Below are 10,157 nucleotides of genomic sequence, written 5' to 3'. Positions count from 1 at the left end.
TTAATTGAAATGTCTATAATGTGACCATTTCACATAGGAGTAACTGCATTTATTCCCAAATATAATCACTCCAAAAGAAATGGTGTTCTTCCACTGAAGAAAAAAAATAAAATGTCACTTGGAAATAATAGTTTAAGGCACTAGATAATATTTGGATAAAAGCCTGGAGCTGGTATGCTGCTTCTTTTCATATTTCATGTGACTTGGAGGGCCCTGGAAATCTGATCTCTCTTTTTAGGCAAAGTCATTGTTTTTTCTTCTTTTGAGTTGCTTGGGTACAAGGTCATTTTGGAGCCACTGTCATCACATTCTCTAAAATTGTGTTCACCATTTTCTAGTACTGTCCCTCTAGTTAGAACTGAAATAAAAAGTATTTGCAAAAACAATATCAAGGTCGTTAATAAGAAAGACCCATTGCCCCAAAACACCAGGTTAAGGAGAAATCATAGTCAGACTTTCATTACGGATTTGTGAAAACCAGAAAAGTTGCTGCCAAGTAAAGCTGTACATCCTAGATCATTTCTAGTATCTCCAATGACTAGTTGTCAGATCTGCTCTCTCCCTGAGCTGTATTTCCACAGAAGAAAGGCTTAGAAAAGCTGTCATTCAATATGCATGAACACTCACTCACAGCATCTAGCTCCTGGATTCTGAGGTAAAAGGTCAGCCAAGTCTAGGTAATGCGTGGAGTCAAGGCCAAGGCCAGCCTTCACATTGGTTCACAGACCAATGCTGTTTGCTTTCCTTGGACCAAGAGCCTAAAACCTAAGAAGGTGGTAAAAGGTGTGACCCTGGAGATAGGCTTCCATTGGGAAGTGTATAAATCAAGATTTAGAAATGCTCAGAGTGAGACTTCATGGGAGAAAGTCATCACTAGCAGAATATGGAGGAGTTTCTCCTAAGAAATGCAGAATCTCAGAGCCTGATATGAAGCAAATAGAAACTCCTATTGATATGGTTTGACCGTGTCCCCACCAAAATCTCACCTTGAATTGTAGCTTCCATAATTCCCACTTGTAGTGAGAGGGACCTGGTGGGAGATAATTGAATCATGGGGGTGGTTTATCTTATACTGTTCTTATGGTGGTGAATAAGTCTCACAAGATCTCATGGTTTCATGAGGGGTTTCCCCTTCCACTTGGTTCTCTTTTCTCTCTTGTCTGCTGCCATATAAGATGGCCTTTCACCTTCTGCCATGATTGGGAGGCCTCCCCAGACACGTGGAACTGTGAGTCCATTAAACTTCCTTTTCTTTGTAAATTATCCAATCTTGGATATGTCTTTATCAGCAACGTGCAAAGGAACTATATACACACACACACACACACATATATATATATACACACACACACACACACACGCCTATGCATTTAATTTACCAATCACTAATCACCAATTTTATTTTTAAAAAACTTTCTGGCCAGGCTTGGTGGCTCACGCCTGTAATCGCAACACTTTGGGAGGCCAAGGTGGGAGGATCGCCTGAGGCCGCGAGTTCGAGACTAGCCTGACCAACATGCAGAAACCCCATCTCTACTAAAAATACAAAATTAGCCAGGCATGGTGGCACATGCCTGTAATCCCAGCTACTCAGGAGCCTGAGGCAGGAGAACTGCTTGAACTCAGGAGGCAGAGGTTGCAGTGTATTCTCCAAAATTATCAAGACAACCAGTAAGAAAGAGCAAGAAAAAGTGACTGCCCATGCTTAGCTGGGTCTTAAAATATTTTTAAAATTTAATTTAGGTTGTAATGATGGGTTAATAAAAATATTTTATAATACAGCAGGAACAGAACATTCTTTATACTTTCTTTGTAAATACTAGTGAAAGTTGTATAAAGAGTTTTCACATTCCTTTGCAATTAAGGAGGGACTTGGAAAGAATTGCTTCTCTTTACTTGTGTGCTTATTTAAATCACTTAAAGGTTTTTGAAACTCCCTCAAAGGGAGCCTGGCTTTGAGTGTGTTCATTGGAGAAACGTTCTGCAAAGCATTTATTTCTTTTAGGGATCAAACAAATGTTCCTCAAAAATTATTGCAAATAAAAGCCCAAAAGCCCCTTCATCTATACCCTAAATAAATAAATTTGCTTTTCTTCATTCTATAAAGCCACCCACATAAATCTTATTAAATATGGAAAAAAGTGATAATGACAAAAGCAAAACAATCAGAGACTGACAGATCAATAAAGCTGTTGAGTATAATTACTGTGATATTGTTTCTACTAATAGAAATCAGATAACATATGCATTACAAGGAAACATGGGCTCAGTAAATGTGTACAATTCCCCAATCAGATAATACTTTTACGGATGCAGAAATAATGGAATCTTCCACATGTATCTCTCAATGCCAGTCCTTTACGATGATTAATGTGCTCAACTCACAATGCAATATCAAGCTGAGCACCTGTAGTAGAATCCCAACATCTTGGTGTTGCAAAGGACCTCCTGCCCAGTGTTACATAGATAGACTTCCTGCCCCAGCATTACCCCATTCTAGACTGAGGTCATACAAACTCTGCCTGCATCCTACGGCTACCGACAGTTCATCATAATCAAAGATGCTTTTTCTAGTGCTTCAAATTTTTAGAATTTTTTTTCTCACACTGAGTTAGATCTGCCTCCTAGTAGCATCTCTCTATTGATCTTATTCTGTATCTTTAAAGCAAAAGAGAATTATTTTGCCTAAAATGCTTTGAGCACATTTGAGCCAGTCACTTTGCTATACAGTGGTAATATAACAGTGAACAAGACAAACGTTAACTTTTTCCTCAGTCTAATTCTCCTTCCCTATCATCAAATATTGAAAGACAGCATTCACATTCCAAAGTTTTCTCTGTATTAGTGTAAAAATTCAGTTTTCTCAATTCTTTCTTCCTTGGCATGACTTTCAGAACTTTTTAAAATCCGATTGCTTTCTTGTTTTTGTTTTTACTTTGAGACATGGTCTTATTCTGTCACCCAGCCTGGAGTGCAATGGTGCAATTTTGACTCACTGTAATCTCTACTTCTTGGGATCAAGTAATCCTCCCACCTCAGCCTCCTGAGTAGTTGGGACTACAGGCACAAGCCACCGTTCCCAGCTAAGTTGTCTTTAGTTTTTGTAGAAACAAAGTGTCACTATGTTGCCTAGGCTAGTCTTGAACTCCTGGGCTCAAGCAATCCTCCTGCCTCAGACTCCCAAAGGGCTGAGATTATAGCCACTGTACCTAGCCTGAATACTTTCTGAGACATTTTGGTTTAGCAGTGATAGTTGTAGAGTAAGCCACCCCAGTTGGACACAAGTCCTGAAATGCAGTTTTACCAACATAAAAAACTGTAGGATTGCAACTTCTCTGCACTTAAACCAGGTTTACTAATGCAACTTGGAATTTCACTTACTCGATAGATTTTTCATTCTCATTAAGTTGTTGGGCATGATGCTAATGTGGTTACTACAGTGCAGAAGCCATAAGGGCCCTGAGTGATAAAAAACTGTGGGTATTTTCATGTCTTCCTGTGTCGGTCTATGAGGCCCTGCTTCTTGCTCATATTTTTGTTACTTTTATCTTTGCTAATTATAGCTCTTGGGATTTGTTCCAGAGTATCGGCCTATTAAAATATTTCCGAATCCTCATTCTGTAATCCAGTGTACTGACTATTTTCCCTGATGTTTAGCACCTAGAAAGTAACTAACATGTCTTGTAATTATTCTTCCAAGTCTTTTATATTAGCAAGAATGAGACTAAGGACAAACTCCTGTGGCAAACTAACTATTAAAGCTACTGTCTCAAATTGGTTTTTATTAATCAATTAATCTCTTTGGGAGATAATTATTCAAATAACTGCAACTCTGAGATAGAACAGTAGATACAACATATACTGAGTTTCCTCATACTGGAGGTCACGAGAAGCATTTTATATGTATTATCACAATTAATCATCATGACTATTTCCACACTATGGCTATTGCAATGCACATATTTCACATAGGAAATATATTTAATAAGGAAATATGTATCATACAAAGCAATTGAGGCTCAGGGAGGTCAGGTAATTTTCTTACTGTCCAAGATAGTAAGTGGCAGATCTGGAATGCACACACATCTGTCCTACTCCAAAGCTCATATCCTTCATCAGAGAAAAACACAGTCTCCAAATACCATAACATCACTCAACCCAGAAAAGGAGTCAATGAAAAACCTTTGAAATGTCTTCATGAACTCCAGATACACCGTGTCTCCAATATTCAGTCTAGTGAATTTTTAGCAAAAGGAAATGAGAACATACGGAATGATCTGTTCTTCCTGAATTCATGCTAGTTCTAAGAGATCTCTTCATTCCCTTCTAGAATTGGCTAACTGCACTTTGACAAACTAAACTATCATTTTCTTAGGGAAACAATAGTATGATTCCCCATATGTAGTTTCTAGTATCCACTTAGTATCACTTTTTTTTTTTTTTTTTTTTTTCAGACCGAGACTCACTCTGTCGCCCAGGCTGGAGTGCAGTGGCATGATCTTGGCTCACTGCAACCTCCACCTCTTGAGTTTAAGCAACTGCCATGCTTCAGCCTCCCAAATAGCTGGAATTACAGGCGTGCATCACCTATCCTGGCTAATTTTTGTATTTTTAGCTGAGAAAGGGTTTTACCATGTTGGTCAAGCTAGTCTCCAACTCCTAACCTCAGGTGATTCGCCTGCCTAGGACTCCCACAGTGCTGGAATTGTAGGCACGAGCCACTGAGCCTGGCCTTAGTATCGCTCTTTCTGAAGAATGAAGTGTTTTCCATCTTTTGTTATTCGACATTGGTTCCACTCTGCATACTTTATCAAAGATTACTAACCACAATTTCAAGATTATAACTGCAAATTCTTTTAGTACATTAAATGTTATTCTTGTAGACATACATCCTTGAATTTTTCAAAGTGCCTATTAAGTACTAGCTATTAAAATAATATTGTCTTCCCTCAAGCTATATCCACAGTCTGAATGTTTGTGTCCCTCCAGAATTCATATGTTGAAATCCAACTCAGTGTGTTGGCATTAAGAAATGAGGCCTTTCAGAGGTGGCAAGGTCAAGAGGACAGAGTCCTGGTGAATGGGATTAGCGCCCTTATAAAAGAAGCCTGAGGGCCAGGTGCGATGGCTCATGCCTGTAATCCCAGCACTTTGGGAGACCGAGGCAGGCGGATCACCTAAGGCTGGGAGTTCAAGACCAGCCAGGCCAACATGGTGAAACCCTGTCTCTACTAAAAAGAAAAAATACAAAAAAATTAGCTGGGCATGGTGGCAGGCACCTGTACTCCTAGCTACTCAGGGAGGCTGAGGAGGAGAATCGCTTGAACCTGGGAGGTGAAGGTTGCAGTGAGCTGAGATCATGCCACTGCACTCCAGCCTGGGTGACAGAGCAAGACTCCATCTAAAAAATAAATAAATAAATAAATAAATAAATAAATAAATAAATAATGCCTGAGAGCTTGTTTGCTCCTGTTGCCTTTCCACCATGTGAGGACACATAGAAGTCACACACCATCTATTGGAACAGGCCCTCACCAAACACTGAATATCCTGGTTAACTTATCTTGGTCTTCCCAACCTCCAGAACTATTAGCAATAAGATGGTGCTGTTTATAAATTACCCATTCTAAGGTATTCTTTTTGGCCATACATAAAAACTTATTTTTATTGCAAACAAACAAAAAAAAAAAAAAAAAAAAGGAGAGAAAGAGAGAAAATGGTCAGAAATACAACACATAAGATTAAGAATGTAAAAGCATCTTACATTCTGTCCTAATGGCAGCATAATTAATAGGAACGAATGGTCATCTTGCTTCCTGCCACAGCTGGGAGGTATTTTTTTATAGCAGCCTTTACAAACTAAGACACGATTTTCTTATCTTTCCTTTGTTTGCTTTCTTCTAAGATGGTATTCCTAAAAAAATTTCGTGATTACCATTTATTAGAAGATTGGGACCAATTCTTTTAAACTCTCTCACAGAGGGTTCCAGAAAGATAAGGTTTGCTGCAACATGCTCAGAAAGAACACTTTCATTTAAATTTTTTGACTGGTCCCAGTGACTCACAAGGCTGAGGAAGGATTGCTTGATGCCAGGAGTTCAAGACCAATCTGATCAACATAGCAAGACCCCTTTCCTACAAAGATAAAAATTAGCTCTGTGTGGTGGCATGCACCTATAGTCCCAGCTACTGGGGAGGCTGAGGTAGGAGGATTTCTTGAGCCCAGGAGGGTGATGCTGCAGTGTTCATGTGATTATGCTACTGCACTCCAGCCTGGACAACAGGGTGAGACCCTGTCTCAAAAGAGTAATATTTAAAATAAAAAAAAAATTAATTACTACTTAATGCTTTTATCAGTTTCATAAAGTCCACTCCTAAGGAAGAAGCTTGAATATCACCTAGTATAGTCTCCTTTTTTTTTTTTTTTTGATGGAGTTTTGTAGTTACCCCCCAGGCTGGAGTGCAATGGCGTGATCTTGGCTCACTGCAACCACCACCTCCTGGATTCAAGCGATTCTCCTGCCTCAGCTTCCCAAGTAGCTGGGACTACAGGCGTGTGCTACCATGCCCACTAATTTTGTACTTTCAATAGAGACGAGGTTTCACCATGTTGGCCAAGCTGTTCTTGAACTCCTGACCTCAGGTTAAACACCTGCCTTGGCCTCCCAAAGTGCTGGGATTACAGGCGTGAGCTTCTGGCCGAATTCTCCTCATTTTATCAACGAGAAAACTGAGACCTGGAAAGGTCAGAGGACTTGCCCAAGGGAACGTAACTGGTAAGTGAAAAACTCATCTTATGTCAAAGAAATAAAAAAGAGGCATAAAATGAAGATCCTTCCCTATTTTTATCAGAATGCCAAATCGTGAATTTTAAGAAGTAGTTCCAATATAATGCTAATTTCTCCCAAATGTCCCTTGTACTTATGAGACACTTCAGCTCTGATGCTATGCATTGTATGTGTTTATTCATGCTTTAAAGGTTATATTTCTGCTCTACATCTTTCAAAGTCTTTATTTGCAAATTTTTTTCCTCACAGATGTGTACTGGTCTACTGGTTGCATTTTGAAGCCAAATTGTTTAGTTTTCTCACCCTTCAAGATTGCTCCTTCTTAAAGCAATAATATGGAAAACATCCACAATGATGAAAGTACCTGTCCTCCTGCATTAGTCATGGCAGAGGAGACACACACCTCTCATATTTTGTATGTGAAATACCCATTGGTGTTGAAAACAATCGTTGCATGGCTGTTTGTATCATTTACTTCAGCCCCTCATCTTCCGTTCCTTAACCTCTTTATCTCCAAGGGACAGAAATTTCAAAACTGTCCCCTTGGCCACTTCATATCCTCACAGTTAAACAGAAAAGCTTAAGGGGCTCAGGACATCTAAAATATATAATAAAATTACTATTGCTTCTCAAAAGTTCCAGAGAAAGGAGGAGTTTTCACAGTTACAGTTATTTTTATTCTCACAAGTGATTTCAACTCAGTATCTTTTACAAATTTACAAATGTACCATCAACTGAATATTATGATTAAAGTAAGAAATGCTGTTTCCTTTTTAGTGCTTCCCTCAATCTCGATAATTATGAAGGATCAATTCAAAGATAACCCCACCCACATTTCTTTTTTTAAAAACACTCCCATGCACACATTAGTCCCTCGTATTTTGTTTCCTCATACCAAGTCACTGAAACCTATATGGTATCAAAGCCCTAGAAATCTGAAGGCAGGCGCTTAAATTGTAGTTTCAGACATTCAACAATATTTTGTTTCCAAACTGATGATAAAAACACATACCGAATCTTTCAAAAAAGTATAATCACTAGAAAGTTTCAAGACAGAAACATGGTAGGAAAATAAGGAGCCAGACTGCAACTATAAAAAATGGAGCTGTCATGTTTTATCATTTTTTAACTTATCAAGATCTGTTATATGGATGTCATGTCTTATTATTCAACTCAATGGACAATAATGCTTCTGATAGGTAAAAGGTGGGCAATATCTGAGGATGCTGAAGTAAGACAGTTTTTCCTTCCTCTCTTCTTTCCTTTGCCTACTTATAAATCCAAGACTATAAAAAATAACCCTGGAAATACTCAATGATCCAAAAATACTGTCTTCTTAACTTCAGAAGGAAAGAAGGAGGACAGCATGGTGAGACTGTGGGCAAAGTGCTGAGTACATAGAGTACACAGTCTGAAGATCTTCGTTGTGTTTCCCACCTCCACTTTCTAACCAGGGGCTTATTGCTAAGCCCTAGTTGTTAGAAGCCTCCACTTTCCTGACTCCCTCCTAAGTGTTTTGAGACAATGATAACAATTTAAATTGTTTATGAAGCAATAGTACTACATGTATTTTTCCACTGGTATTATTTTAATAAATTTTCACAATCATTTCCATTTTGTAGTTCAGTGCACTGAACCTCAGGCTATTAAATAGCTTGCCCCACCACCTAGAATGAGAAAGGCCAGGGTGCGAACTTGACACAATAATTCTAATTCTTGACTTTTCTAACTTTATTATTTTTGTGTGTTGGGTAGATGGAAAGGGGAAAGCCAGGGAGACTGTGTAATAGAAAAAGAAAAGGTGGTACAGTGGGCATCTGCAAAGGAAGATAACTCATGGAGTCTTAACCCATGGGTGGAAAGGTGAGGACTAGTGGAAGGAAAACAGTCAAATAAATTTAGATAATTCGTAATTAGATTTTTAGAAGAAAGATGAAAGAAGACATGAAAGTGCTCCTAGTTGACCTTGATTTAATAATGATATTTTTCTGTTACATTTTTTAAAAAAACAGTCCTAAACCTACTTCGAAAATCACCAGCAGAGGGCTTCGTGCTGGGTGCATTTGCTTTTAATTATTAGACTCCGACACTTAATGAATAATATTCCCTCTATTTGAGGCTGAAAAAAGAGGGTATTAATAACCATTTTCTTTGCTGTTTTAAACTGAAATAAATATAAATGAAAGAGCAAAGCACGAGTGTTAATTATCTGGGATGTCTTAAGCGCCGTTCCATCTAGGCGAGAGTGTGCGTATCCTGAAAAAGAAATACGAACATAAAGCAAGATAAAATAACGAGGAAAATGCATATTCTACTCGTTTAATTTCCTTCAAATCCAATGTTTGTTTTGCCTTTGTGTTTCCACTTACTGAGTTCTTGCGGGAATCTTTTCCCTACGTCAAGTGATTGGGTGATAACGCGAAAGGCAATAGAAAGTAAAAGCAACAGAGGTAGGTTCAAGTTAGGAAAAATTTTCTCCGTAGTGGCTGAGCTTTTATTGTGCGTTTGGCGTTTGAACTTTTTAGATGCTGGAACGATCGTTTCTAAAATTAGTAAATATCATAAGAAGTGAACTTTAAAAATGTTCCTTTCGAGAAATCACAGGTTTTCAAGAACGGAAAGAAACCTTTGCCGAAAAAGAAATCAAGGGGCCTTGCAGGGTTTGCGTCTACAAAATTCCGACAGAGGGCGCTGTTGCCCGTTCAATGACGGAACGCTCCGTGGGAACGGTTTACCTTGCAATGTAATGTCTAGAGTTTTTCGAATACGCCCACGTTAAAAAATTAACTAGGATTTTAATTATGATTATGTATTTTGAAGGTATTTCTCTATATGTGTATATTTTTAGGTTTATGCCTCATTATTAATAAAACCAGATTTGTTATTTTTCAGGTTTCCTAAATAACTTAAATTTTAACCAAATATCTCAAGATTATTTTCACTTTAAAAAATACCTAATACTAGCATAAAATAAAATTACATATGAAAAGTTTGAAATTATTCATATATAAGGCTATAAAATAGTTATACTAACAAAATACATTATATCTATTTTAATTTATATATAAAATTATCTCTTGCAGGTTTTGTTTTGTTAAATGTCAGAGTTTATTTATTTTAGACTAGGCAATAATATACCAAAAAGATATTAAAAGGTGTTAAAACATTTAGAGAAAAAAAGTAAGATTTTTCCAAATGCATTTTATTTGGGTTGTAATGATCTTTAGGTAATAACAATGATAGAATTATTGATTTGAAAGGGAGAAAACAATTATTTCCATTAATGAAATCTCTTGTGTCTGGAGAATCTGAATTTCCAAGTCTATAATATTTATCTTTCAGAGTATTGATCTCGCACTGATTTTAGTT

The sequence above is a fragment of the Piliocolobus tephrosceles genome, chromosome 5 (assembly GCF_002776525.5).
Source record: "Piliocolobus tephrosceles isolate RC106 chromosome 5, ASM277652v3, whole genome shotgun sequence".
Lineage (NCBI taxonomy): Eukaryota > Metazoa > Chordata > Mammalia > Primates > Cercopithecidae > Piliocolobus > Piliocolobus tephrosceles.
Note: the sequence above shows the minus strand (reverse complement) of the source record.